The sequence below is a fragment of the Macrosteles quadrilineatus genome, unplaced genomic scaffold, assembly GCF_028750875.1.
Source record: "Macrosteles quadrilineatus isolate MER2022 unplaced genomic scaffold, UCM_ALF_1.0 Scaffold_8__2_contigs__length_117827958, whole genome shotgun sequence".
Taxonomy (NCBI): domain Eukaryota; kingdom Metazoa; phylum Arthropoda; class Insecta; order Hemiptera; family Cicadellidae; genus Macrosteles; species Macrosteles quadrilineatus.
Window position 1 is genome coordinate 79,004,591 of NW_026542601.1, and position 24,445 is coordinate 79,029,035.

Below are 24,445 nucleotides of genomic sequence, written 5' to 3' on the forward strand. Positions count from 1 at the left end.
GGTCGTAATTCCTTTCTAGACAACTTTCCATATATCTAATGTTAAAAATACCTCATCTGTACTTATTTATATGTTATTCTTTCAATTTATTACCTTATTGAAATCAAATCAGGTGTGATTATTTGTTTGTATTACTGTATTCTGTTTTGTTTATTTCAGCTTAACTTAATCAATCAATGGTTTTATTAATGCTTATTGAAGCCCGTGGGTAACAGCTAGTTAAATTAAATTCAAATATGTAATAACCAAATTTGACACGAAAGCCTAGAACTATAATATTCCACGAACAATCACATGTCTTGATATACAGGTTGAATGCTTATTAAATGGTATAAGTACGTATTTTAAAACGTTCTTGTAGTCACGGTGTAGTTATATAAAATGAAGATTGACCATACCAAAAACTAACCAAGAAAATAATATGTTTCTGCCCATATTATTTATTTATCTGCCCAATACTTTATAGCTTAACACTATACAAAATGATAATATACGTGTACAAAAATGTTTTTCTTTACAAAAAAATTCACAATTACAAAATTCTCGTACAGTAATTCATGAAATACATCCTCTACTCTATTAGCCTATTTTCTGCAAATGTAAACAAAAGGAGCTCTGTTTACGAGACAAAACTTTCTAAGGTTAGGCCTTTGTACTATTTTCGCACACTTCATCTTGTAATGTCTCTAAAAACAAAAATAAACCCTTTACAAAAATGCATTGTTAAAAAACTTTTAAACCTTTTTTTATAAAAGTATCCCTAATTTTTAATGGGAAAACTTTTTTTTAATATTCACCCTCATTTTATTTTAGCAATAACAAAGGCAATATGTAGTCTTTCCTGCTTTAACAATTTTATTCTTACTGCCAGTTCCAAGAATATCCTAGTCTATTTAGCGTTCTCTAATTAGTTTGACTTAAGTTAAGACTTTCCAATCTTGGAGACATCAAAATGTCACAATTTCAGGAAAGTTAACGTTTCATTTACCGTTGATTAAAACAATGCCAAGAAAGATTCGAGCTCACTTGTTAAGTTTAAAATCCACGAAGAAATTAGCCTGAAATAAATGTCGTTGTAGGTGATTTTATATTTAATAGTTGACACGTTATTATTTCATTTATATGCGGTCTTATTGAAAAAGAAATTATTTTTATCTGGTATAAAATATGATATAAAGTGGTGTTACTATTGAATGCGTTATAAGCCATTTCATCCAGGCTAAATTAATCTCCAACCTCTTTAGTAAGACAGATTTGTATATTCTGAAAAAGTTAAAGACTACTTTAACATATTTTTCCTACTACTGCATGTAAAAATAGGTAAAATGGGTTTGATCACATTGTCATATCTGTAAATAGTACGCAAAATAGCTCATTGCCGCTCTAGAGCGGGAATGGATCGTTCCTCTCGATAATCAGCTGATTTCACTTTTAGTGTTTCTACACCAACCACATCTGCGGATCCGGTACGTTAACAACCGGCAAGGGTAAGCAATAACATAACCTTAAAAAGCAAACATAACCTAAATGACATTATTTTATATACATCTAAAAAGTTAATCTGTATGTTGTTATAAGTTAATTATTATGGTGGTAGGAAAATCTTGTGTGTATTACGAAACGTACATTTAAATTGAGTATGTATTTTACCCGCTATGTGGCCTATGGATTGAAAGATTACTATAGACTCTATAGTAGTCTATAGTACAATCTATAAGTAATCAATAGTCTATAGTAATATAAAGTATAGACCATTAGAGGCAAATTAGTTCAAGACGTTTCTATCGGCATTTTTTCATTCCTCGCCAAACACTTTAAATAATAAGGAATATATTCCAACAAAATTGTATTCCTGTTTGAGTTTATAATACGTATAATACGAATATATGACTTGATCTCTTTAGTAAACCACTCATAGTTTGCTGTACCCACATGTGACCGAAGTTGTTTCATTATTCTACCGTTTATTGTATATTTGTATTTATAATCGTGTATTGCACGGTATTGTATAATTGTGTATTGTATATTTGTATTTACAATCGTGTATTGTGGGGTTTTGTATAATTGTGTATTATATTGTATCGTGGCAAAACCTGCAATTTACTCGTACAATATTCATACTAATATTCTTCAGGTAAAAATTAGATTAGGGTAGTTTTTTCAGTTTATTCGCTACAGGAATTGTGTATAACAATCACAAATGTTTTACTCAAACTCTTGGACCGGAAAAGTGACCCTGCAAGTTTTGTATCAAGGAACCACTGCTTGATGAAGCGAGTAAATTTGGGAATTCACTCCATTTAAGTATTTGTTTTTGGCCTTTTGGACGAGGAACTCCTTTACTAAACAGAATATTGAGTTACTGAGAGAATCTGTTGGTGTTTTTTAACTAATGGGGTTCCAAATATTTAATACAAGTATATATAATGACCCTTATAATCCTTGACCCTTGACAATTCTAATTCATTTGGAGCTATCTACATTAACTATATACAATATTTAGGTATATACAGACCAGAATAATATAACTAAAATCTTCAATATCTCCTTTGTAGTTTTCCTATGGAAAATTGACAAACCATTACATGTTACTATTTTATGAAAGAATGGCTTCAACCATAGCTTGGGTTGGTGAACGTTGGTCATATTCACTTAATTATTCAGCCAAAGTACATATTGATTGTACACCCTCGGTGTCTTTAGATCTCTTCACACAATATTTATGTAGAACGACAGTTCAAACGGTCTGGAAATAGACTTTGAAACATTCAAGTTGTTATTTTGAAACAATTATATTCGATATGAATATTATTATGTGACAGCTCTCAACTTGAGCATTAAATTACGTGAACTGTGTTAATTTCGTAAACCCGTAACAATGACAATATACACATGAGGACTCCCGAACAATTTTGAATTGAAAGTATAGTTCTACTAAAAAAATAGCTCATTTGTTCAACAATCGGCTTACTTACTTAAAATACAATTAATAATCATATCGAAAATAAATTATTGTAAATGAAATATATTTTAATACCATTGAATGTTTGCAATTGTACATTTGCAATTGTAAATTTGAGTGTCAGATTAAATCTTTGCATAGATGCTTTTACAAGTCCTTTGAATAATAATTAACCAAACAGTTTATCAACAACAAAATACTTGACACTAAACAGAAATTATACCTTTAATGTCAAATACCGTGGACACGTCAGAAAATATTTTTTATTCCTAAATGTCAAGCTGAAGAACATTTTAAAATTTCTGTTGGAATCAAAATACAACTATAAAACAGCTTAAGAAATTACAAAATTTCTTTATAAAACTGTAATACAGGAGTTTTATTTCTCGTACCTTACAGAAAGATGCTAACGCTTTTAGAATAGATAATTTAATGTGCATGGTTCGATGAGGTATAAATACTTTCATAAACAAAACTAAAAATCCTCAAAAAGATTCGTATTGTGTAAGTTGTAGATACAGTTGAACATGGTATTATTGGTTTTTTGTACGTTAAAGAGCTCTATAGTATTAAGCTTAATCTCGAAATAAAGACTTTTTCATTTTAACCAATTAAATTTGAATTTGCTGGAGAATTTTGAAACGAAACAACGTATGATCAAATATGATATTTTCTGCACGTCAACAGAGGAGAGACAGAAAGAGTTGTTGACCAAGTCAATATTGACTCATCGTCACTGGGTCAGCTGTTGAATACTCTCTAGGATTGTCAAACTCTCTACATTCATATATATATCTTATAGGTTCCTGCTCGGTATGGTGTTAAACATTACATCTTGGTGGACTGGGATGGGGTCGTCACAATAACATAATCCGTTGGTGTTTGACGGGATTTGAACCCGGAACCTCTGTGCCAAAGTTCCGCGTTCTACCCATCGATATGATTCTACAACTAGATCAGATCGTTCCTCTACATTCATATAGCTTACGTTGAAATATCCATAAACACAAAAATATATATTTAAAAACCAATAATTAACTACTCGTACGAGTACTTACATTTTGCAAATAGTGGTGGGGAATACTTTCTGGTCAACTAAAAAATAAGTATTTACGATTAAACTTAAAAACCTTTTTTTTATCCAAAGAATCTATGTAATAATAGGCAAGCATGTTTCTTTAAAACCTTTTTTCAGCTCTTGTGCATCATTGGGAAAATCTACGCATACTGTTAGAAAGACATTTTCCTGTAGGTGTGCAGAATCCCCTTATAAATAAAAATAGTAACATTACCTATGACACAAACATTGAATTTTTATACCACTGGATAGTTATGCTGATAAAATATAATGTTTTACAAAAGTGGTACGAGGTATTGTTACAAAAAACTGAATTGTCATGGTCATATTATTAAAGCCTTTTAGTTTTTAACCGGCTGTATTCAATGACATTAGAAATAAACACCTAATTTAAGGCTTCTTTAACTTAAGGATTCTTTTTGTTCGAATCGGGAGCCAAACAAGTGTGATGCATGTCTTTAAATTACGATAGTTAGTTTTTATTTGTAAGTAATTCTATAGTTAGAATATAAACAAATAGTCTATTTACAAGGATAAGCTATTCAAAGTGCATAAACGTGTAAAGTTGCATCTTAAAGATGTACGTTGTAATTCCCTCAGTTAAAAGTGTCTTTGTACACTGATATGATACAAATGCATTAAGTAAAAAAATATTCATAACAAAGTTATCCTATGAGGGGAAATATTTTAGGGGAAATAAGGGATATAAGACTGAGAACAACCCTTGAAAGGTCAAATTCAAATCAGTTAAAGTACTACAAACATATAAAACCACAAGAACTGTGAAACTGAAATACGAAATATTAGTTTCGCTTGAGGAGGCCAAGTCGATGAGCTGGAAGAACGGAAATAAATATTTGACCGGAAATTGGACCTCCATCCGGTCAGACAGGCTTTTAAGTGAACTTCAAGTAGTCATGAAGGTTATATAGGTCTACTTTAATATAATTGTAATATGATTGGCTGACCTATTTTGACAACCGAACTGCTTAGGATTTTGCCATAAAAATTAGTGTTCAGAGCTTTTTGTTTTACTAGATGAGCTCTATCAAATCCCAAAGACAAAAATCTTAGTTGTGCAAAATTCCTTTTATTCAGCTTCCAAAGTGAATTTCTTTGGCCTATATTTATGTCTTAGGATACAGATTGTTTTATAAGGATATAATGGCTACAAAAGCATCTCATAGTATAGTTCACCTTAGGGAAATCAGGAATAAGTGAGATTGAGAATAAATCCTTAAACTACAATACGTCTACAACAAGTTGAGGTAAGATTGAGCTAGGAATTGGAACGATTTATTTGATGAGTTGAGAGGGATTTTTGCGAGATTTAATTTTCTTACTTTCAGAACTCGGTTTGAAAATGACGATCCTAATTTAAGGTATTGAAAAATCTGTGGTTCATAAGCATTACAAAGTACCAACAACTAAATATATGAAAATCTCAAAAGACTTTTAGATGTTATTGAACTGTTCTCAAACTGTTGTTTTTTAGTCATGAGGACTTTGTGTAATAACAGGTGTGCGATTTCTACCGTATCACTTTTAAAAGGAGCGAGCTGGTATAGTGGAACCTCAGTCCCCAAGATCTCGGGTTCAAATCCCGCCAATCACCAATGGATTTTTTCTTAGTGATAATGCTACAACTTTAAGTTATAGCCTAATATAGTGTGAAAAACAATCCTGGGCCTCTGTATCACTTTTACATGGAGGGTCCAAAGACAGTAAAAGGGATAATTTATTCAAGTTCTAACATGAGGGATTAGTTTTTATAATATAGTTTTTATGATAATAATACATTAGTACGATTTAAAATTATCAACTGAAAGAACAATTATATAAAATAATTAGCCAGAACATTAAGAGGCAATTTTAAGGAATCGAATCAGTTCATTGTTTATAAAACAAAATTATCAAGATCACGTAAAACAAAACAAAAATAGTTGATAAATACAAGTATTAAAAGCCCTTAATGATTCTTAATGATACTCCATACCTACAATCATTAATAAAAAAAACACCCTACTCTTAAAATTTTTACTTAGTCCAACATTTTAAATTAGTTATTCTCTTTAACAAAATAGAATATAATTTGTTACTGTCACGTATCTTTAATATACGTCATCAATTTTTGCCACTTGGATTGAATTATTTTCTATACCAACAATTTAATAGTGAATTGAATATGATGCGGCATCAAATTTACCTATATACTTCTTTAGAATGAAGGGATTGTAGATTCCGTTCTATACACCCTTCAATACATTATGTATACATCAGAATAACCTCATGAAGCTACTAAACCAAATATACATTGTAAACACTCGCCTCCAACTTTGAATACATGATCAAACACTCTATACCAACATTTAGATATGTCTGCAAGGCAAACGAGCACTAAATAATGAAAACCTCATAATACAAAATAATGTAAATATTTCATCTATGGTTTTTTATTACTGCATAAGTTATAAGTTGAATGAAAGTAGTTATACACTAGAATAGTGTGTACTGAGAAACGCTTGCTAATAAAAGGAATTTTCATTTATTTGGTCAAACACATCACACTATATTGAAATCGTATAAAGTAAAGAAAGACATTTTTTGGTAATGTCAATTAAATGACTTGTTAATTTCCATGCTAAATGCCTAGACAAAATACATATTTTTGACGTTTCTATGCGTTGCATATTAGTCTTAAACTAATATTTTCATTTGTACATTTTATACGATAAAGATACACGAACATAAAGTTCACGGAGTGTAGGAGTCATTTTGAATATACGACTTGATCCATTAGGCTAAGTAAATTGTTTGCTGCTCCCATATGTGACCTAAGTTGCTTTGGTATTATTCCGAGCCGTAAGTCATTGCCATATCTAAGAAATGAGGAAATTTAATATAAAAAGGTTTTATAATATTTAAATATAAAAAATATACCCGTGTAGCTTCAGTTAAAATTTTAAATAAGAGTTCTAGCTAGTGCACTTGTGTTCAATGAAATATTTTATAGCTGGATAGAGTTTTTACTGCAAATATTTATTTTTGTTGGCATAATACTTGGAAACTCAGAGTCTAGAAATGCAAAACTTATCGACCCGGAAGTTTAATTGTGTATTATAATTTCTTTATTTGAATAAACTTGAGAAAGTTTTACTTACTCAGTAATTAATCAAAAAAGTAAGGTAAACTAGTAGTTAGCTCTAAGCAACAAAATCAAACGCTTACTTTTCTCTAATGTCTTATCCTTAGCACATTAAACAGACTCTTCTCGAATTTCTCTCCGTAATTTCAAGATTGCCTTTAGCGTTCTTCAAGAAGTCAACACGCTTTAATTAACCTTAAACCTGCAATCTTAAATCCTGTAAAGAAATTGACAGTTTTGTGGATAACTATGAATGTTTGTTGAAGAAACCTACTTAGGAAACACTTGTGGGCAAAGTATTTTCATAATAAAGTTCAGAGAGTATGAGACAACGTTATATGCAATATATTTGACGAAAGACTGAAGAAGCTTATGAAGAAGAAATATCAATAGTATTTTGATAAGTTTTAAATGACACAAGTAAAACTTTAATCACCTAAACATATTAAATGTTACATATTTTTTGGTAAAATTCTTTGCGATTTTATCTATAGAAATAATTTTATCCTATTCTTAAAACCCAATACACCTCAACGAATTTTAAATACACACATGTTTATGTAAAACAATTATTTATACATTTTCTTTATTGTTAGAGCCTCATTGCTAGAAACCTGTAAAGGCATAGTAATATTTATAACGTTTATGAACTTTAAAAACTTATGTAAAAACGTATGCCGTATATTACTTACTTTTTCTCTGTTCACAAACTTTAGGTGGTTTTAGGGGAAGGACTCCAACCTTTAAAATCAGCTGTTGGATTAAGTATACATTAGCCACAAACAAGTGGGGGGGGGGGGGGGAAACTTCTTAAATGTTTGTGAGCAGAACATACGGAATTCTATATAGTCTGTAGCATGGTGTATTAAGCTTAACCATTTCAGTAAATGTTTTGATTATAAAAGTTATTGATACAAGGTAGCTATGAATTCAGTTCAGTATTCAAATTTTGCATTGAAAACAATATTTACCTAACAGCCAAGATGATTATGTTCAATTTACAATAACATTTAAAATCGTCACGATTGGTCATTGCTACTCTCAAATACAAGACACTTAAAAAAAAAACAGTCTAACCAAATGCATCATGACAAGAAAATGTAATGAAATTACTCGTAAAATAAGAATTGTGGTTCAGGATTGAAAAAGATTAAGAGCGATGACATAGCTTTGTGTAAGCCTTTCTTTCACGTTGAATATGGTTTAGTCTTTAAATTAATTTTAATTCAATGCTAACCTGCTTCTTAATTTAAATTCTTTGAAAGACGAAATTTTACAGTTATCTACTGTTTAAAAGTATCCTCAATAAGGTTTTCAAGCAAATACTTTTTATAATTCCCACCTTCTCATCCTAGGACGCTAGGTTCTTGGCCAAAACTAATTTAAACATTATTTCAGACTAACTTTATATGGTTGCGGCATTATCACATAGATTAGATCCATTGGTGATTGGCGGGATTTGAACCCGGGACCTCGACCTCCGAACCCCAAGCTCTACCACTAGACCAGCTTGCTTCCCATTCCTTTGAATAGAATGGAGTAAACTGTTCTTCTTCTTCAGGAAATACTCCAGTATATTGATAATCTAATGTTACATAATCATACAATTTTGCTATGTTCATAATAACAAATGTTTAAGCTTAAAGCTTCAATATTTACCGTCGTATTTGATTTATTTTGTTTTGAAATATAGTTAACAAAAATATTGTTACTTAAGTGGTTGTATAGCACATGTTCCGGTGGTAAAATAGATTAATTTAGAATTTATATTAGGAAATTCTATAAACAACATTTGCACACCATTATTAGATATTGTGCACGTGACACTTGATCTCTGTGATGTTTGACAATCTGTTCCTTAATAAAGCTGATTACTTAAACTAAAAAAATCAAAGGAAAAAAATTATATAAATCAAATTTTTTATAAAAATTCTTTTTAGATAAAGTATTTTCATAGACCACATACAACATGTTATTTGCAATTTTTTTTTCATTTCGTTATCCTTAAATCATTGTAAACATTTTTGTGTAGTGTAGTATACAGCACAGAACGAAGAAAAGTTAATCCATAAACAATCATAAAAGTTCCAGAGACATATATGAACATGACTGTCCATTATCTGCAGCTATGATTTTTGACATTAGTAAATAAATTATGATAAGTCACTCAATCATTTAAAATTAAAATATATGTTGTAATATAAACTAATTCTATTTGGAAAGTTACAAAAATATTTGTTTTATGGATTCATTGCAAATAAAATTGGTCTACTAAAATATAAAAATATATAAAAAAATTATCAAATAAGTAAATTAATAATAAACAAGTAATGTTTCAACATGTATTTGTCCACAACTAAAGGGTATTTTTCTACAGGGATTTTTACCATGATAGAAAAGTGTAGTAGGAAGTTGACTTGATTATAAGACTGTTAACGAGATTAGATACAAGAGAAATTGCTTCTATAACGTTTTCTTCAGAGTAGCCTGATACTTAAAGGAGAAGGCGTAAATTTATTCATCTTAAGTTACAAGAGTCATGTGCAGTGTTCTAATACGATAAACTTATAGTAAATGAAACCCTTTATATAAAAATATTAATCCTTAGAGTGATTATTCTTCAGTTTAAGATAATGTTTGATTTTAGATTTATTTATTAAAATAAACTAAACAATATCCTAAAACTATGTATGGTTAAAATGTTTTCAAATATTTACGGAAAACACCCCCAACCAGTTAGCAATCAATGGTACTTGTCTTATAAAAAATAATGATTTATAACTCGGTAGAAATAAATGTAATGTTATAAGGTTGTTAGGCTTGCAACGGGATGTTCTCAACCGAAAGGGAATAATCAGATTTTCTTGTTATTCAAATTAATAACTTTATCACAATATAGAATAGCATGTTCAGAAAATTTGAAAAACTAATGTAATTTTGGTCTAAGTGCTCTTAGGGAAAATGGATTTTTTGTTGTAAGACTTAGCAATCACATACAAGAACAACTATATTACTCATAAATCTGAATTGTTAAAAAAACCGTGTTAATAAAATTGTTAACTACTATTTTAAAAACAAATTTAGATTGAACGTGTCTTAAATATTACAATAACTTCACACCAATACGTCACTTTTCCATCAGAAATCAGCTGATACAAGTGTATATGTAGCCCACGCAGAGTTTTCTTCCGCCCTACATTGTTGATTATCCAACAATGTTTGTACAATAACATCCGTTTGGCGGAAATCAAATATACGCTCGTTTTATGATTTAAGCTTTACAATATATGATGTGAATCCATCAATAAATCCTTCAATATATGAGTGGTGCGTGTGTAGATAAATAAATAAATATTTCGTGTACGGGTTTAGGAATTATATTTCAAGGATTCTTTGGTCCTTTTCCTTTAATGCACTACCACTACATTCTTATTGCAATTTCGTGAATTTACTACCAGGATTTTTTCATAATCAGCAAGTTTGGTTGGTTAGGCAAGTTTGGACATTTTATCATTGATATATTCATAGACTAGGCTAACGGTTAAAAATATCGGCATTGCAATAAAATTTAGTGGTGAATTAACGGAAAAGAACCGATTCTTTGATCGTAGATTCAATAGTTACAGACTCAAATAAAACACGTAATTCAAATTGTACATGTAAATTTTCTGAAGTCATTAACATAATACACACAGTGGTTAATTCACAGTAAATTGACATTTAATATCAAACCTTAAAATTAGGGGAAACGGTCAACACTTTAAAACCACGTTCTTTTGTTTCAACACTAACACTATTGAGAATAAACTGTTTAAAGAAAGTGGTCAAATCCTCTTAAAATTATTTAGGATGGATTGAGGCTTGAACCCACCACTCTCACAATGAAGTCCGTTATGACTAATTATAAATGATCAATGATCAATAATCAACCTGCATTCAACACTCATCACTCATCAATAATCAATTATCAATTATCAACGATCAATTATTTAAGATCCGTGCCACCTACGCAAGTCCGACCCTTACCACCATGATAGCAACACACACACACTAAGTTTGACTTTATCATCCAAATAGCACTTGCTTGTGGTTTTATCATTATAAAAGAATGCAACTTAAAATCAATCGTACCACTACGCCAAAAGAAAGAAAGACTTGTATCCTAAGCATATTAGAAACTTGTCTCTCATTACAAGTGATAATTAATTAATGAACATTATACTTTACCTCCACTGTAAATATATAAGGTGTAGGAGGACATTGTAGAACAGGTGTTACTGTTTAACAACGCCTACAAGTCTGACCTCGGCGCTGGTGATAATGGTTTAGTGTTAAAAAACAGAGTTGTGTCCTGCAGAAGTTTTATGGTGCGGAGAGCTTTAATGAAACTTAAAAACAATTAACTCTCATATATCTCTTCACTTGCGTGGTAAAATATAATAAACCGACTGTAATCGGAAAATATTTTCCTTAAATTAAATTTTAAAATGTACCTACTTAACGCAAATAAAATAAAAGACTTACCAAATCAATATCTGCGGGTGGGCAACCCTATGATTGCACTTCTTGTTTCTGTCACCACCTAATCCTTGTATCTGAAACAAAAATAAAATAATAAACATACATATTTTACATCGATCAATTACCAGGAATAAACTGCAAAGAAAATTAAAACGGAAATGTTCCGTGTTATTCACCCTATTATGGAATGAAAACAATAATCTAAAAATAAACTTGAAAATTCCTTGTAAGTGTTTTGTATAGAGGGTCTTTAAATTAATTGATACATTCCTTTATTTTACCATTCAAAAGGGAATTATCATTACTCAACACAACTATTTAATACACTAACAATACATATACATGCTCAATTTCTTCATAGTCATATGAGTTGTTAAAGAGAAAAAAATAGGAATTAGAAAGAAGGCTGTAGTGAAATACAGGGCTATTCAAAAATATGGACCCAAATTCATGATTTTGTATCTCAAAAAGTATAAACGAGGCATAAACTTTACACCATTAAAAAGAGGAAATTTCTAAGTTGTTTACCATATTTCTGAAATCAGCCGAAAAGGTTATCGCAATAATGGGCAGCCGTTTTGTTTTAACATAGGCCTAAGTTGTTAGTAAGATGACTATCATGCAACATAAGATCTTTTGTGTGACAGAGTTTGCAAAAACTGAGTCTCCTAGTTCAGCGGGCTTTTCTCATCGAATTCGGTATTCAACCACCGACTAGAAAAAAAAAAACATAACTCGTTTGCATTTTAAGAAGTTTGTGACACAAGAGATGCTGTCTCGTATGTGGGACTAATAAGTTTTAGTAATTCGGCTATCGCTTAGATATTTGCCATGCAGCACAGGGGGGACAAAAAATTGAGCAATTGAAATCATTGTAAAATAAAACTTAGAAATTTTCTCTTACTAATGGTGTAAAACATATTTGTTTCCAATTTAAATTTAGACTTACTTTATTCGAGATACAAAATACCGAAACTAGGTCCATATTTTTGAATAGCCCTGTATTATGATTTAAAATCGGAATTATAAATACATATTTATAAGTTATTACTCAGTTGCATCTTTGTACTTTGTTCTTTCACGAAAAAAATTAAAAACATAAAAATTTATAGGCCTACAATCAAAAAGATTATATTTATATGAAGTTATTTTAAATTCGAAAATATTGATACCGGTTGAAAATTTATTAAAAATTAGATGCTAGGCAATTAAAACTGTGGTTTTCTTCTTAGCACGCTTGAGCTGATACAGACAGGCTAATACTAATCCATAATTAATTTAGCTGGGTAAGCACTGATAAAATGCTTGAATCATGTTTTCAATTAGTTTGGGATTATATCTATAATTAATATCCAAGATGTTGGATGATGATACTTGATGGTCGATAAGTGTACTGTATCAAAATCTTACCAAGGCTGTAAACTCTTACTTTAGTTAGACATTTTTTGTTTTCTTTTACAGTGGCATTAATTTACTGAAATAATGCCGTAATCTTATTAATGCACGATAATAAAAAATATAGTTAGTTATTATTTACTATTTGTGCTATGAAAGGTTCAATAGCTTAGTATATATTCACTTTCTTACTAACTTTAATTAACGACAAGACACAAAAAGATCTTAACGACCTATCAATCTCCTGCTGATTGTAAGATCAATATACACTCGTCCAGGGCAAAAAAGACGTATTACGAAGAAAAATATAAAGTAAAAAACTACATGATTATATTTTATGATTTAATGAAACTATATTTGATGCAATCATAAAAAAACGATGAAGTTTTTCTTGATTTGTAAAATTAAAATGACGTTTTATACGGTTTAAGCCAGTTATGGTTTAAGGTTAAAAATTAAATATTCTAAAAATTAAGATAACTTCGAAATACTTTGTATAATTTTATCTTATATTGAAGTAATAAATTCAATAACCTATACAAATATAATCTATTAAATAAAAATTTTCCAAGCAGTTTTCATATCTTTCATTTTATTCTGTTATCTTATACATGTTATGGCGATTTAAGGTTCAAAATTAAACAACAGTAAAGAGTCAACAAGTAAAGAAAGCCTTGTCCCAAAACAAGGGAAAACGTTTTGAGAATTAAAAGGGTGGATTGTATAAATTAACCCTTATAGGTCTTCAATTAACCGAAAGTACAGCCAATAAAGGGGTTAAGCACATCTCAACAGTTTTGTCGTTAATTTCCTATTTCTAGAAGTGCTTGGTCAACTGTATTTCTCGACGGTGAATTAACCTTCCTAATAAACCTCTTTAACCTTCTTTATTAATGACACGTCCTCCCCCACAAAGTTTTGGCTCTGGTCATTCGTTTCCGTTTATTTATGGTTCGTTTGTATTTCAACACTTTCGTGCTTAAAAATGGTATTCTGGAAATTGTTCATGTTCTCCTAGAAAATACTGTTTGAGTTGTGAGGTATTGACACTGCAAAACATATATTTTTCAGCAGTAAAATGTGTATATTAACGAAATAAAAGTCATACAAATAACCAAGTATATGCTTCTTAGCTACAAATCTCAACATCGGTTTTTAAGATTAGATTTTTTGTGGTATGTTTTAAAAATAACAGTTATGGATCAAGAAAATTACAATAAAATTACAAAACAAAATAATAATAGTTGCTAAGCAAAAACATAATGTATTTTCTTTGTATAATACTTTTGAGCAAAACCTGTGTGACTGATTCCTTCATTTAATAAATTACACTAGAATAATAGTTTTAATCATACATATAAACTTCCATGACCACTAGGGTTTTTTACTTTTAAAACATAAGAAGAAAAATTTTAAAATTAAATTAGTTTTTAATTAAATAATCTAATTATCATATTAATTAAATTAAATTTATTCATTTATTAAATTAAATTTAATTAGTTAATTATTTTTTTTCTATAAAATTATAAAACAATAATTATTTCAAAGTTTTGAAAATTCCAAAAAGTGTATATTTCTTACTATTTAGGTATTATAGAATCTGTATAGGCAATAGACATTACTATAAAATAATGCAATCTCAAATACCAAACGATAATCGATTTTAAGGTTAGCAGTTAATTTCAAAACTTAGGCTTAAGCGAGAACTTCTTTTAGCTCATACAATGTTATTATAAAAATAAATAATAAACAAAGTGAAAATGAGGTAACATTATATAATCTGTTTATACTCAATTTTATAGTCGTGAGAGCTAAAGTTTATGTAAAACTGTTTGGTAAATAATGCAAGACTAATACCGTTAACATTGTTATACGGCTAACACGGTTTCATAATAACTAATAAAATGTTATGACCTAATACAAGTTAATGTTATGGCTACAATATAAACACATTCGTTAACAAAACTTCTAATAAGACAACAAATTTAATAAAAATAAATCCAGAGAGATTATTGGTAATTAATGAAAATGAGTATGATCCCCAACGTGATTAAATTACTTTCACCAATTGATTTTGCTGATTTGTGGAATCTTCTTAAAATAAACTTCATGAACTCAAGAATCTTGGGCAAGATGCTTCTTTATTAAAAGAAGTAATTGAATTCTTCTCCTGATTGCAGATATTTTCATTTTGCTTATGCTAATTCACAGACGATTCTTGAAGAGTAAGTCTAAAAATATTCCCCCAGCATCTGACTTTTCATGCAAATTCAGTGATTTTTGTGATGGCACACTTGAATCTGTGCTATAACAGTTTTTGAGAATGATGTAGAATTTGCTTGGATGGAATTAAAATTAATATTAATATTAATACCTTTAAATAATATAGTTGTAAAAACGACCTGTAAGTTTCTATGGTAGGATAACATTTTCTACAGAAAATACGATAAGCTAACAACTTTTGATAGAACATTCCGATCATAATGATACCTAACAAACTAATGATAAGAATCACAGGACCTGTTTTAGTTTTATTAAATAGACCCAGGAACTTTCTTATTATCACCAGAGATACGATTTTGATGACATTTTGTACAAAAGTGTAAACCTACGTTTATTCGAACGGGTTCGCAAACCATCATAATCGGACTATGGGAACGGGGGTTTTATGGGGTAAAAACAGATATTCCCATTTTTTACCCTAAAAACACAAAATTTCACAACTTCTCTCCAAACAATGTTGTAGAGCTTAAAAAAAATGGTTTTGTATGTTGAAGCGTTGTTGTATGCCCAACGGTTACGGAGGTAATTAAACATTTGTAATTAAAAATTCTCATGGTATTCTTACGGAGGATGAATAAACTGTTGTAGATTTTTGTTTATAGATATATTTTAACCAAATTTGGAAGTTTTCTTTATTTAATACTAAGCTATCAACATTGCAATAAAACACCTCAATATCTTCCCTGTAGCAGCAAAGCTTACTAAATAAATTTTAACGATTTTTTCTTTAAACTTTTAATCCTTAAACTTTTTTAACCATTGGTTTACATTTTCTATATTTTAGTTTGAGTAAATACTGCATGTCCGGGTGAAAACATTATAGTGGGTGGTTTAACGTAGTGATCAACTGTTTTTCAGTAAAGTACTAATGGTTATTGAATTAGGCTGTCAATGTGTAAACAATTTCGTGGTATTTACCAATCATGTTACAACAACGAATGTTTAAGTGACACAAGCAATTTTCTGACGTGTCAAATCGCTTTTCATGATCAATTATTTTTTACGTAAACGATATAATTGAAAGCACAATACAACAAGTGGAATGGTTGTACACTGTACGTAGTAATTTTCATCGTTGTCACCGTCATTGTAGCCTACCTACAATATTGGATTGCTCGTAGCACCTAACAAGGCTTTGCCTGTATTATGGAGCTTCCATACACTGGTCTTTATATTGAATTACGCATCGTCATAACTTAATTTTGGGCATAATAACAGTGCCTTGGATAACTTATAGTGCTTAGTTACTGACATGATGGAGATCAACTAGTCTTGTGATCGAAACACAAGGCATATGTCCTTGAGAACCTCGGTTTAGATCCTGCGGATCACTAAGTTTAACTATGTTATAATGCCGTAATTAGGAGTCCATCTGTTATAAATACGCTCGCCGATCTCAAACATATATGAATTTAAACAATACGGGAAGCCTTTGGAAAAATATATAATGAATTACGCCCCAATGTGTTGGTCGCTAAAACACCTATTTGACTTTCTTTGATAAAGTAACGTAGAATATGTGAAGGTTATGCAGTGAAACCATGGTAAAAAATCCAAGGAATTTAAGGAAAAAATTGTATATACAGTAAATTTTTATCTTAAATAATAAAGTGTTTATGCCGTTTACCTCTAATCGATTTTTTTTTAACACCCGGTGTATACCTCAAGTGGGTAGAATTGTCTCTATAGACAAGCCCTTTCACCAAAACAAAACTGTCAGCATATTTGGTCTAAAACATTTTATTTTACACATTTAAAGCATAGCATGGTATTTTATTGGTCTATATATTCTTAAAGCTTGCAACGCTACTCCAGATGGTTTTGAACAGGAACTAAATTTTATTATTTCAAATTTCCATCAAAATTATTGAACCATTAACAGTGTAACTTTATAAATTCAGCAAGTCAAAAAACAGTCACAGCCTCCAGCGTTGTTAAGTAAGTAGTGGCGAACTAGCAAAGAGACATCACTTTAGGCACGTTTTCCCCATAAGAAGGAGAATCAAATTTATAAAATATTCAATGGATCAAAATGGACAATTAGTTAATGAAAAAGAATGTATTGCAAATTTTAGAAGCCTTACTACCTTAACTATTGAGAAGAGAGATTTAAAGCCTCAAATTGAAAATGCATTTTTAAAGATTGATGCATCCATACACAAATATCAAGCCCAAGGCAGTAGATGGATTTATGACCATACTAAATATTGGCAGTTACATGTTTACAAGTATAAGCCCCTAACTCCAAAGTCATACATTCCCACACCAAAAACTATTCAATCGAAACATGCAGTGTTAAATATCAAAAATGCTGATAATAAATGCTTCCTTTGGTCGATATTAGCAGCTTTATATCCAAGGAACTCTAATGAAAATGCTAATAGAGTCTCCAGCTATGTACCCTACATAGGTCAGCTGAATATGACAAACATAAAGTATCCTGTGAAAATATCTGATATAGATCAATTTGAAACACAAAATAATATATGTGTAAATGTATTTGGAGTTGAAGACCAGAAATGTGTATATCCATTAAGAACAACCAAACTGAATAGTAATACTCACATCGATTTATTATTATTACAAGAAGGTCGTAAATCACATTATTGTTTAATTCGTGATTTTGGTAAGTTAATGCTGCGGTCTACAAAATATGACCATAAGAAGCATTTTTGCAAGTTGTGTTTGCAACATTTTTACACTAATGATATATTAGAACGTCACACAACGTATTGTAAAAACTTTGATGCCCAACGAGTGGAAATGTCTAAACAAGATACATTACAATTTAAAAATTATAAATATCAACTTAAAGCCCCATTTGTTATTTATGCAGATTTTGAATGTTTTATAAACTCAAACAACCATACTCCATCGGGATTTGCATTTGTCGTAGTAAAAGATTCAAAAATTATTTCTGAAGAGTTGTACAGTGGTACAAATGTTATGGATGTGTTTTTTGAAAGATTATTTCAGACTTATGACTTCATTAAAAATCAAATGGCAATATATAATCCTCTTCAAATGACTCCAGAGCAAGAGGCGTCTTTCCAAAACTCAACACATTGTCATATTTGTGAAAAGCCCCTATATTTTGATAGGGTGAGAGATCATTGCCATTCCTCTGGGCAATACCGTGGAGCTGCCCACAATGATTGTAATTTAAACTATAAAGTAACAAAGAAAATCCCAATATTCTTCCATAACTTGAAAAATTACGATGGACATTTAATAATGCAACACTTGGGAAAGTTTAATAAACGTAAATTAAATTGTATAGCTAAAGATATGGAAAAATATATATCATTCTCTGTTGATGATTTGATATTTTTAGATTCCTATAACTTTCTGTCCCTTCCATTATACAAATTAGCTTCCAATTTAAATACATTTAGATTCATAGACGATCCACTACTACAACGTAAAGGCGTATTTCCCTATGAATATATGACGGGACCAGATAAGTTTGCAGAGTATCTCCCTCCTATAGAAGCATTTTACAGTACTCTAACTAAAGAACATATCTCTCCCATTGAATATGAACATGCTAAAAATGTCTGGACCCATTTTAATATAAATAATTTACAAGAATATCATGATTTATATCTTAAAACAGATGTATTGCTACTGGCTGATGTGTTTGAGACATTTAGAGACCTGTGTTTAAAAGATTACAAACTTGACCCCGTACATATGTATTCACTTCCTGGATTAACATGGGAGGCCTGTCTTAGAATGACTGGTATAAAATTACAATTATTTCAAGATATTGACATGCATTTGTTCATAGAAAGTGCGATTAGAGGAGGAGTCAGTATGATTTCTACACGTTACGCTAAAGCCAATAATAGATATATGGGCGAACACTATGATCCCAATCAAGAGAGTGTGTATTTAATATATTTAGATTGTAACTCGCTATACTCCACAGCAATGTTTGAGCCACTACCTGTGGATGGATTTCGTTGGACTAATGAGATAGACTACAAAATATACAAAAATAATCAAAATGATGAGTTTGGATACATTTTAGAAGTTGATTTAAAATATGATAAAAGCTTACATGATTTACATAATGACTATCCATTAGCACCAGAGAAAATGAATGGCAAATTAATACCTAATTTACATGACAAAACTAAATATATTTTACATTACAAAGCATTACAAAAATATAAGGAATTGGGTTTGATTGTTACAAAATACCACAGAATTTTAAAATTTAGACAATCAAAATGGCTTGCACCCTATATTAATTTTAATATTGAAAAAAGAAAATGGGCTAAAAATGATTTCGAAAAAGACTTTTACAAATTGTTAAATAATAGTCTCTTTGGTCGGACAATTATGAATCAACGAAAGTTTCGTGATATATATCTCAAGGATGAGTCACTATTAACAAAATATGTCACTAATCCAAGGTTTGATTGTAGCAAAAAGTTTGATAACAATTTACATGCTATACATTTAAATAAATTAGTTGTAAAGTTTAATAAACCAATATATTTGGGAATGACCATTTTGGATATTAGTAAAGTAATAATGTATGATTTCCACTATAACTATATGTCAAAATTTAAGAATAAAAGATTTCTAATGACAGATACAGATTCTTTAATGTATGCTATAGTTACAGAGGACTTTTACAAGGAAATAGAATGTGACTTGCACTATTTTGATACCTCTGGATATAGTAAAGACCATTTCTTATACTCTGATAAAAATAAAAAAGTCACTGGAAAGTTTAAAGACGAATTGGATGGTCATATTATGTATGAATATTGTGGTTTAAGACCAAAGTTATACTCTTACATTCCTCTAAAATGGTTATATGAAGAAGACAAGCAAGCTTTAGAGGTCAAAAAAGCTAAAGGAGCTGATGGTGCTACAGTTAAACATCTCCTTAGACATCAACATTATTTGAACTGTCTTGCAACTGGTCAAGACTACTATGAGAATGTGACAAGAATTAAATATACAAATCATCACCTTCAAACCTTGACCATGAATAAGAAAGTACTATCGTTTGACGATGACAAGAGGTTTATTCTAGAAGATGGCATCAACACCCTTGCTCTTGGTCATTATAAAATTGATCAAACATAAATCTATATTTGCCATTATTCTTCGACCTTTCTTTGTCTATTACGAAAAAGCCATATTTAGTTTTATCCCAACATTGGTGGCAGAGATTTCTAAATTGGTTAAATGAAAAGTCATTACCAACATGATTGTTATATACATGTTTTAAATTTAAATCATCTTGTTTAAATAATATTAGGAAATTTACATTATCACATAAATGTTTGTGTACTTTGCTGTAAGATTGACACAAGTAAAAACAGTTAATATTTTTATGTCGACCCATTGAGAAAAATTGTGTAATATTTTGACTATTTATGTCATCAAATACAACAACTGACTGTGATTTTACATCATTTGGTGTGATTTCACAGTCAGTAAACGTGTGTAATTTCACTTCGTCACACAAACTAAATATTTCAATTATTTTTTTATATTTTTCTTGTTCTAAAGATTTAGATATTAAATATAAGTTTGTAAATTTTAATCCTTCCTTTCTTACAATTAAATTGTAAATTACAACCGTCTTCCCACTTCCACTTGGACCACAAATAACACATCGAATATTGGTAGGAAATAGACTTAACTTCTTTGGTATATTTTCCTTACTATGTACTATTTTAAATTTATGTTTTTGTTGAATAAAAGACATTTTTTATATAATAAAAATGGTAAAAATGATAATAAGAAAACATGTAAAAAGGGCAAAGGTTTATTCCTAAAGCCTTACAGGGGTCGAGGGTTATTGAATACTCTTATAAATAACCTTCCATTTCCACTTCACATACCATCATATCAATACTGTGGACCTGGGACGAATGTACGTGAGAATTTAGCTAAAAATGTACCTCCAAAAAATAAACTAGACTCTTATTGTAAAGAGCATGACATATTCTACATGAATAATCCCGATACCGCTGCTCGGAACAAAGCAGACATGAGATTAGCAGACTTAGCTTGGACTAGAGTAACGGCCAAGGACGCAAGTCTTGCTGAAAGAGCTGCTGCTTATGCCGTGACAAATTTGATGAAGGCAAAAGCAAAAATGGGAATGGGATTAAAATTTAATAAAAAAGATGGACAACTACCAGCTGTTAGAGGCCGCAAAAGACGTGCCTAACTTCAGGGGGGTGTACCTAAAAAACGAGCTAAAAAATCTAACACCAAGAGTAAAAGAGTGCGGAATAGTTAATTTAGACAGTTCATCTGGCACACATTGGACAGCATATCGTAAAAATAAAGATATTGTAATTTATTTTGACCCATTTGGAATCCAACCTCAAAAAGAAGTAATTAAATATTTTGAGGGATATAAAATATTCTATACAACTGATCAAATACAAGATTTAAATAGTTCTATTTGTGGAATTTTATGTTTATCATTCATAAAAAATTTTTGTTTATAAAAATGGATTCATTTACTATAACATTTTCGGGTACAGAGTCAGAGCTAAAGTCAGTGTTCTTTCCTCCCATAGAATTAAATGATGATTATGTAATTGGATTAGTAGATTTTCAAAGTTATAATTCTATATTTAATGTTAAAAAACCTCTAAATACTTTAACATATTACAAAGTAGAGAAAATGACATTACCAAAAGGAGAGATCATAGAAATAGATAAAATAGAAATAGATAAAGAAATAGACATTGTAAGAAACCCAGGAATTTCTAGTCTTATGAAAATATTGAGCTCTTACAATAAAACTACTAAATTGTCAAATGTGGCATTTGATTCTGACACAAATTTAAAAGAGTTCCATAAAGGTGGTAAGTTTAGTACATGTTTGCCATTAGAGCTGTTAATGGGTGTATTTGAGGATTTTAATAAGGTATTAGTAAATGTCAAACAAGAATTGGTGTTGAAAAGATCAAAAAATGATTTGAATTGTATATTAACAACCGCTAGTGCTCCAGCCAATGGCACTGCTGATATGATTCCCAAAATTACACTTAACTCAATTCAATGGGTAATGCCACATGTGACACCATCAGATGGGGAGAAGTTACAATTACAAAAGATGTTATTGCAAAATAAAAATTTGCAAATTGCATTTAGAAGTTTAGAGTTGCATGAACTTCCATCATATCCCAATACTACAAGACATACATGGTCAGTAAAGACATCTTCAAGTTTGGAGAAGCCTAGGTATATTATATTTGGTTTTCAAACAGCTAGGGATAATAGTGCACGAAAAAGAACTGATGAATTTGATCACTGTAAGTTAAAAAATCTCAAAGTATTTCTAAACTCTGAATATTATCCTTATAGTGATTTAAATCTCGATTTTGAAAATGGAGATGTCTCTAAAGCTTATGAGATGTTTATGAGGTTTAGAGAGACTTACTACAATACTATCCCAGATCCTATGATTAGTAGGGCTGAGTTTATGAAGAAATATCCACTAATTGTAATAGATTGTTCTAGACAGAACGAAACAGTGAAGGAAGGAATTGTTGATATTAAATTAGAGATTGAAACTGCAGAAAATGTACCAGCAAATACATCTGCATATTGTTTGATAATACATGATAAAGTGTTTGAGTACAATCCTTTGTCAAATGAGATAAATAAAATTTAAATAAAAGATGAAAAACATTCAACAAGAATTGGTTGACTCTGCAAATCAAATACGAGAGAAATATAGAGCTTTAAAACGTGGCAAGTTTCTAGAGGCTGAAGAGAGGTTCCAAACATTCCAACCTTTAATAGAGCCATTACAAGAATTAAAAAAAATCGCCAAAATCGGGAGGCCTCGAATGGAGATACTCCCAATGACTCCATCTAGAATATCAATGATACCAAGATTACAACAATCCACCCCACAGAAATTAGATTTTGGTCTTTTAGCATCAGACTATTTAGGAAATTACCTCAGTAAAAGTAGTATGACAGACACTACATATGGTATTAGACGAGAAGCAAATAAATTTTTTATTGGAAATAAGGAAGTTGATATTGCCAATGATGATGTTACAGTTGCAAATAAAACCTACAAGGGGACAAAAGGTTTATGGGAATTGTTAACGTTAAAAGAACCTGAGAACTATACTCAGGCTGATTTGCAAAATTATAAAGAAATTTTGGAAGCTACAAATGGACATTTAAAGAGTTACAAAGATGGTGCACCAATTTCAAGTAATAGACATACTAAATATCTTAATATAATTAAACCTCTATTTAAATCTGTTGGTGAAGGTTTGAGACAAGTGACTGGTAATAAAATAGACTATATTTATTGGGATGATCCTAATGAGCTTGTAGATAGGTTAAGACTTCTTTGGCTAAGTCGCCAAGCTGGTAACTCAGGAGTGGATAATGAAATAGATTCCATTATTGAGGAATTGAGAGAAAGTGGAATTATTTATTAAATAAAAATATGTTTATAGATAAATTTTATCGTTTATATAATCCATATAATAAGCCTGCAGAACCCAGGGCTAGTAGTGAAACTACTTTAAATTTACAAGACGATAGTTGGAATGGCTTAAACCGTAAAATTGGTAATGTTAAAGATGGGGTTTTTGTAGATGATGTATCAACTTTGGGACAGACATTAACTAGAAAAGGTGATGTCTTTTTACAAGGTAAAACTAAATATGAGTTTTTAGAATCTAAGAATAAAAATTGGAATGCTAAAAAACAGAAAATTACTAATGTGGAAAAGGGTGAAAGTTTAGATGATGTGCCCACTTTACAACAGACTTTAATACGTAAAGATGGTGGTACATTTGTACAAGACAATAATAATTATGAATTTTTAGAATCAGAAAATGGTGTTTGGAATGCTAAGAAACGAAAAATTACTAATGTAGAAAAGGGTGAAAGTTTAAATGATGTGCCCACTTTACAACAGACTTTAATACGAAAAGAAGATGGTAAATTTGTACAAGACGATAATAATTATGAATTTTTAGAATCAGAGAATGGTGTTTGGAATGCTAAGAAACAGAAACTTAGCAATTTGATGGAAGGTACA

General features: G+C 30.2%; 1 protein-coding gene across 1 annotated transcript in view; it reads right to left on the reverse strand.

Annotated features, from left to right (window-relative positions):
• Nucleotides 1-24,445, reverse strand: part of LOC129000930 (uncharacterized) — a 109,065-nt gene that overhangs the window by 69,855 nt on the left and 14,765 nt on the right. The window contains exon 2 of the mRNA XM_054428015.1: nt 11,709-11,780. The gene's annotated coding sequence lies outside the window, so the exon portion shown is untranslated. The remainder of the gene's footprint in view (nt 1-11,708; nt 11,781-24,445) is intronic.